Below are 7,902 nucleotides of genomic sequence, written 5' to 3'. Positions count from 1 at the left end.
GTACTAGTAAATAAAGTAGAAATATATATATATATATATATATATATATATATATATATATATATATATATATATATATATATATATATTGTTGGCATGCAAAATTTATTGAATTTAAGTTCAATAAGATAATTTGGACTATTTTAATATATTATCCAAATAAATATTATGAGCTAACATAATTGAATTAATTATTTAAGTCCAATAATATTGATTGGGCTAGCCCATTTAATTGGGATACAAATGATGAGCCCACTTCATTAGGCTCAATATGTCGTCTTCCTAGAGGCCCAGTTTGGTGTCACGTGTCAAATGACGTGGCATGACAAGTCAAACAGAAGAGCCAATAGGATCATGCCACGTATCAAAATGATAAGGCATGCCAAGTCAAATTAAAAGGCAATGAAATCGTGCCACATATGCAAGTGGCATGTTCTGGCCAATCAAATGCGGCCTTGTCATGCTTCGATCTGATTGGTCGGAAAGAGTTTGTTCTCATCACAACTTTTCCCTCCCACAAACATAAATAGCGGTCTTCATAACTCAGAAAAGACATCAGAAGTTATAACAAGAAGACACAAGGGAGCTCGTGGATCAAAGGCCACAATTCTTTGTAAACTGCAAGTGTTCAAGCATTCAAGCGCTTCAACACAAATTTCAAGTATTCAAGATCAAGAATGAAGTCAAATCAAATACAAGGCGTTCAAGATCGAGGCTACTTGTTCATGGTACAATTCGTGGCAACAATCAAAGTGTTCGCGACGGATAAATCAAATTCAAATTTAAGATCAAGCTCAAAGGCCTTTGAATTTATATTGGAAGTAGAATCAGAGGAATCATAGAATTGCAATATTTTTCGATCTTGATTTTATTTTCTTGACGCAATTTATTGTCTACAAATTCTGGCACGCCCAGTGGGACGATCTCTACCTCTCATCTCCTTTTTTTCCAAGTTCAAGAACAAGATCTAACAATTCTACCATGGAAGAACACTTTGTTCAGTGGGACTTATGGTGATCATCTTGTCAAACAGTTTGTTCGTTCTCTCAAAGGTATTGCATTCGATTAGTATACAGATCTCGAACCTAGTTCTATTGATAGTTGGGACCAGTTGGAGCAAGAGTTTCTCAATCGTTTCTATAGCACGAGACGCATCATAAGCATGATCGAACTTACAAACACTCATCAAGGAAAGGATGAGCTAGTTATTGACTTCATCAATCGTCGGAGGAGCTTAAGCCTCAACTGCAAAGATCGCCTTAGCGAAACTTCTGGCATCGAAATGTGCGTTCAAGGCATGCATTGGAGTCTTTGCTATATCTTACAAGACATAAAGCCCAAAACATTTGAAGAACTAGCAACTCGCGCATATGATATGGAATTGAGTATGGCTACAAGTGGAGATCAAAGGTTTCCTGGCTTTGAGCCTCATGACGAAATAGAAGCAGAGGATGCTGAGACTGGGGGCAAGTATTCATCCGAAGATGAAACTGAAGAGTGTTGAAATGCTCCTTGACGCATGAGCCTAAACTGCAAGTCGTAATGCTCCTCAATGCATGAGCCTAAACTGCAAGTTATAATGCTCCTCAACGCACGAGCCTAAACTGCAAGCTATAATACTTCGTGGTACATGAGTATATATTGTATGTCACGAAGCTCCCAAATTTTGAACTAAATCTTTAAGGCGTAAAGTTTTTTATATTCGAGCAAAGTCTTCAAGTTGTAAAGCTCTTCAAATTGGGAAAAAGTGTTTAAGTCGCAAAGCTCTTCAAATACAAGCAAGACTCAAGTCGAAAGCTCTTCAAAGTCGAGCAAGGACTTCAAATTGCAAAATTTCCCAAATTCGAGCCAATCTTTAAGACGTAAAGCTCTTCAAATTCGGCAAAGTCTTCAAGTTGTAAAGTTCTTCAAATTCGAGCAAAGTGTTCAAGTTGCACAGCTCTTCAACTTTGAGCTAAATCTTGAAGTCACGAAGCTCTTCAAATTTGAGCGGAACTTCAAATTGTAAGTTAAACCTTCAAGTTGCAACATTCCTGGATGCACGAGCCTAAACTGCATGCCATGAAGCTTTTCAAATTTGAGAAAAATCTTCAAGTTGCAAAGCTCCTCAAAACATGAGCTTAAGTTGCAAATCGTTATGCTCCTTGATGCACAAGCCTAAGCTGCATGTTCCTACACTCCTGGCCCGCATGAGTCTAAACTGTGTATGGCCTACCATAAAAAAAGAGTTTGCTAGGTCAAAACCTCGAAAGGAGGCGGTCTAGGCGAAAGTTAGGACATAAAAAAAATCCACCCATTCTAAAATACGGTATGACTTGATCCTCTTCACCGAGGTACGTAAGCATCTTAGAGTTTCATTCTAAGTTCAGTCGCATGAGTTCAAAATATACATAATACCCCAATCATTATTCGAAGGAAGAATGATGGAATATAATCGACTTGATTGGAACTAAAAAGATCGGGCTTACATGAACTTTGTGCCTTATCAAGGATCGGTGGTTCAATGGGGGCAAACCTTCATAGCAAATTGGCATCTCCGATGGATGGATGGATGTACACTTTTGGTAGAAGGCCAAATCTTCAATTTGAAGTCCTCAAGTTCGCCGGTCTTCAAGTTGAATTATATAAGCCCTCCAAATCTTCAAGTATGTCGCTCTTCAAGTTAAAATTTGCAAGACCACCGCCCTTCAAGTTGAAGTCTACAAGTCCGCCAGTCTTCAAGCCGAAGTATTCAAGTCTTCAAGTCTGTCGGTGGTCAAGTTGAAGCGCTCAAATTCGCCGGTCTTCAAGCCCTACAAGTCTTAAAGTTGAAGTTTTCAAGTCTGCTAATTTTTCAAGTTGAAGTTTAAAAGTCCATTGCTCTTCAAATTAAAGCATCAAAGTCCACCAAATTTTCAAGTTCGTCAAATCTTCAAATTTGTTGGTCTTCAAGTTGAAATCTGCAAAGTCTGGCAAGTCTTCAAGTTGAGGTTTTCTAATTTTCCAATCTTAAGGTGGACATATTAGTCCCTTTGCACCTTAAGTTGGTCTCTTTGTGGGTTTTTTCCTTAGAAGGAACTATAATTTTTCAATCTTAAGGTGGACGTTGAAGTCTCTTTGCACCTTAAGTTGACCTCTTCGTAGGTTTGTCCTTAAAAGGAACTATAATTTTTCAATCTTAAGATAGACGTTTAAATCCCTTTGCACCTTAAGTTTGTCTCTTTGCGGGTTTGTCTTTAAAAAGAACTATAATTTTTCAATCTTAAGGTGGACGTTGAAGTATCTTTGCACCTTAAGTTGACCTCTTCGTAGGTTTTTCCTTAATTTAAGTCCCTTTGCACCTTAAGTTGGCCTCTTCATGGATTTGATACTTCTATATGCTGTCATGGATTTGTCCTTCCATATACCGTCATGGATTTGTCCTCCTATATGATGTTGAAGATTTGTCCTTCTATTTTTTGTTACATCTAACCTTTTTGACGAAGATATCTCCATTGCCTACAACAACAAAAAGAAGGCAACAAAAAAATACAAGTACAAGAAAGATAGTTACCTTCTAAGGCATGTCGGATCGAAAATTAAGTTCAAAGTATCGCCTAGAATAATCTGGTATGATTTGGGCCATGGTTTTTGTTGAAAATGAAGCTCTCCAAGTCTATTTTCTACCAATTAAAACGGTTTTCAATTCCAACATTTCAACATCGAGATACAAAGGTTTTGGGGAAGCCGCGATAGTCTGAAACTTTTGGCCTGTTAGAATGTAGAGCCGATTTCAAAAAATCAGCTAGAACCATCCTGAAAGTGTTTAATTTTGAATTTTGGATATATTGTAGATCATGAACTCTAGTTTCTGATAAATTAAAAGGTTTGCGATTTTGAGGTTCCTACATCAAGATATAAAAATTTTGGTGAAGTCGCACAAATCTAAAACTGATGGCGAGTTAGAATATAGAGTCGACTTCAAAAAATCATCTAAAATGATCCAGAAAGTGTTTAATTCTGAATTTCGGAGAAATTGTAGTTCTTGAACTCTAGTTTCTGATAAATTAAACGGTTTGCAATTCTGAGGTACCTACAACAAAATATAAAACTTTTGGTGAAGTCGCACAAAACTGAAACTATTAGCATGACAAAAATTAAGTCTAACTTCGAAAAATCACCTAGGGTGATTCTAATTCTGAATTTCGGATATGTTTAAGAACTAGAAGTCTAGCTTCTATAGGATCAAACGGATTGTGATTTGAACTTTTCTACAATAAGATATGTATTTTATACCATAAATGCGCTGAGCTGTGGAAAAGTGACGGAAAGAATAGGGCAACAAAACAAAGAAACGCAGAAGAGTGAGTTACCTGTCAAAGACGGACTGAAACGGGCTTGAGAACGATACAAATTAATTGGAAAACTTTCTTCTTTATATAGATTCTTCAAGGCGGCTATTGAGAACAGATTTTCGATATGGCATAGTTGACATAATATGTCTTCTGGTTGGATTTGGTTAGTAGTGTCGGTGGCACAATTCTTTGGAATCCCAAGCCGATAAAACTGTTGTGTAATCACAATTCTAATAGGAGACAAAGTAGAATGGGTTGTCAACAAAATTAAAGTCCATACAAGGAGATCACGTGGAATCCCTATAGGAGCTGCACAAGTTGTGATATCCTAGGAGAATTTGATATCATTGAGGCATGAGTGCTTAAATGCCACTAAGTATGTATTTGGTTAAAATTACTCATGCTAAATGGAGATTACATAGAAGATATTGACAAGCAAAGCAAAGGAAAAGAGTAAAGAGAATATTCCAATTGGCTCACCTGGAAATGCATTGCTAGGACAAAAGACAAAATCTTTTCCTTTGTCTATTTAAGCTAAGTGAGCACTGATGAAAATTGATGAGAACATAATGCTTTGAGTTTCTAGTCTTAAATCTAAGGAGGCGAGATCATATAATTTGGTGTTTTACGGGATGAATCTTCATGCTATGTGGAATTATTGTTCAATGTATGTACTTCAAGTCTCGTCCTTAAAATTTAATAAGCTTATATTTTGACGAGTCTTAAAGCTAATTACTGGGTATTTGTAGGCAAAATTTATTAAATTTAAATTCAATAAAATAATTTGGACTATTTTAAATATATTAGAGGCCCAGTTTGGTGCCACGTGTCAAATGACGTGGCATGACAAGTCAAACGGAAGAACCAATAGGATCATGCCACGTATTAAAATGATCATAAGGCATGCCAAGTCAAATTAAAAGGCCAATGAAATCGTGCCATATGCAAATGACATGTTCTAACCAATCAAATGCGGCATTGTCATGCTTCGATCTGATTGGTCGGAAAGCGTTTGTTCTCATCACAACTTTTCCCTCCCACAACTATAAATATGGGTCTTCATAACTCAGAAAAGACATCAGAAGTTATAACAAGAACACACAAGGGAGCTCGTGGATCAAAGGCCACAATTCTCTACTCAAGCATTCAAGTGCTTCAACACAAATAACAAGTATTCAAGATCAAGAACGAAGTCAAATCAAATACAGGCTACTTGTTCGTGATACAATTCGGGCAACAATCAAAGTGTTCGCGACGGATAAATCAAATTCAAATTCAAGATCAAGGTCAAAGGCCCTTGAATTTTTATTGGAAAAGTAGAATCGAAGGAATCATAGAGATTGTAACACTCAAATATTGAAATCAAATACTACGATTATTGCAATATTTTTCGGTTTCGATTTTATTTTCTTGACGCAATTTATTGTCTAAACGGTTAAATTCCATTGACATAAGAGAATAAAATTATATTCTAATGGAAAATTAAGGGGTTCAAAATTTGGTTTAGGTCACATATGTAAGTTCTAGATGTGACATTTTAGTATTTCTTTTCTAATCCCATAGTAGGAATTTCTAGCTATCGAGGTCTCCATGTTAGTAATTTATATCGGGAAAATTCCTAGTTAGTTAAAATGTTACTAGTAAATATAATACGTAGCTAGTTAGTAATTTATATATGGAGGAGGTGGAAACAAGACATTTATTCATATTTAACGAGTCTCCTACATTCACGGCCGCCTCTACATATGCGGACCATCCACAAGATGCATTCGAAACATAAAACCTAGATAAAGCATTCTCTAACTCACACACGATAATGTCATGGGCGGCTTTCCAGCCATGCCCCATGACCCCTTGGGCGCGCCTCGTGGCGTCCTAGCAAACCTCCCAATGCCTAGCGCCACGGACGGCCCCGTAGTCTTGGCCGCGCCAAGTGACAAGCGCGCAGGTGCCTCTGTCGCCTCACCGATATCCCTCGCGAGCGCCAAGCCGCAGGCAGAAGCCAACAGCGCCGCAACACTGCTGCTGACAATGGACCTGCTGCTGCCTTATAGAAAACTAAGTCATTTTCATTGTATATATAGAGTAGTTTTATTTCATGTACTTCCATTATGTTTCTCTAGCTTAGTCAAGTCTAGTCTTGTAACTTTGGATTATTTTTTTTAAGTACTATTAGGGGGGATTAAGCAATCAAAACTTTCTAGCAAGCAAGCAATTCTCTGTACTGGTGTCTCTCCCCCTCGACACCGCGTTGCTTTTCTGTAATAGCTTTCATTAATGCAATCAAGCTTTCTTTCATTCTAAATTCTCATTTATGTTCTCTCAATTGCTCTTGACATTGGTTTTCCCGTACGGCACTGACAATCTCGTCTAGCGTACGGAGGGGACCTCAGTTGGCGGACAGCAACTGCGCTAACATTAGTTGCCTAGTCTTACGTCGCCCTTCCAAGGAATCTCACGAAGGCGCCGCTTAACAGTTGGTATCAGAGCCTAGGCTCGACATCGGACGAGGGAACGTATTGACATACCACCATTTCTGACCATGGTGAATCATGGGGACCGCATTGCGGCCCTCGAAGGGACGGTTGAGGTATTGCGGCCTATTATGGATACGTTGCCTGAACTAAGAACCAGCCTACTGCAAAGGTTGGACGACCTGGACCGCAGGGTGCTTCAGGTCGAAGTTGACGTTGAAAACATCAGTCGCGACTCCGAGGGAGACCGGCAGACGGCAGCCACAGAGGCAGCCGAAATCTTTGAGAAATTCGAGGGGCTCCAACAGGAGCGCACCGAGGATTTAGCCCACAGGGCACAAGAGGCAGAAAAGGTGACTGCCATGCAACAAACCATTGACAAATTGACAGACCAACTCAATGTTGTCAACGCTGCTTTACAGGGCCTACTCCGAGGAGGTGGAAACCAAATCGGAGGTGCTGTGAACTCCGCTTCTGCGACAAAGAAGCTGAAAATTCCTGAGCCAAAGTCATACAGTGGAGCTAAGAATGCCAAGGAAGTGGAAAACTTCATCTTTGACGTCGAACAGTATTTCGATGCTGTTGGGGATCTGGAGGAAGCTAAGAAGGTAGCAACTGCTGCCATGTATCTTCAGGGTGATGCTAAACTCTGGTGGCGTGTGAAGTACGAAGCCATCAAGGCCGGTGAAGATGCTCTCGAGACATGGGCCGAACTGAAGGCAGCTATACGCCTGCAGTTCTTCCCCGAGAATGTTGAATATAATGCAAGGAGAAAACTACGAGAGCTCCGCCAGACAAAATCAGTGCGGGACTACGTGCGAGAATTCTCCACACTCATGCTCAGCATACGCGACATGGGGGATAAGGACAAACTCTTCACATTCATGGAAGGGTTGAAACCTTATGCCCGCGTGGAGCTACAGAGACAAAGGGTAGATTCCCTTCCCAAGGTAATCCAAGCAGTTGAATGCCTTGGGGACTATCAAATGGAAGCTCGAAGGGACAGGCCTCAGCCGCCTGCCCGAGCAGGGTTCAAAGAGGGCCAGCCTAGCAGTGGTGGTCCTAGCAAAAATGGGGGAGATCGGAACTCAAACAAATCTAGAGCTCCTTCCTCC

The sequence above is a fragment of the Nicotiana attenuata genome, chromosome 4 (genome assembly GCF_001879085.1).
Source record: "Nicotiana attenuata strain UT chromosome 4, NIATTr2, whole genome shotgun sequence".
Lineage (NCBI taxonomy): Eukaryota > Viridiplantae > Streptophyta > Magnoliopsida > Solanales > Solanaceae > Nicotiana > Nicotiana attenuata.
The sequence above is the reverse complement of the archived record's forward strand: the minus strand, read 5'-3'. Positions refer to the sequence as shown.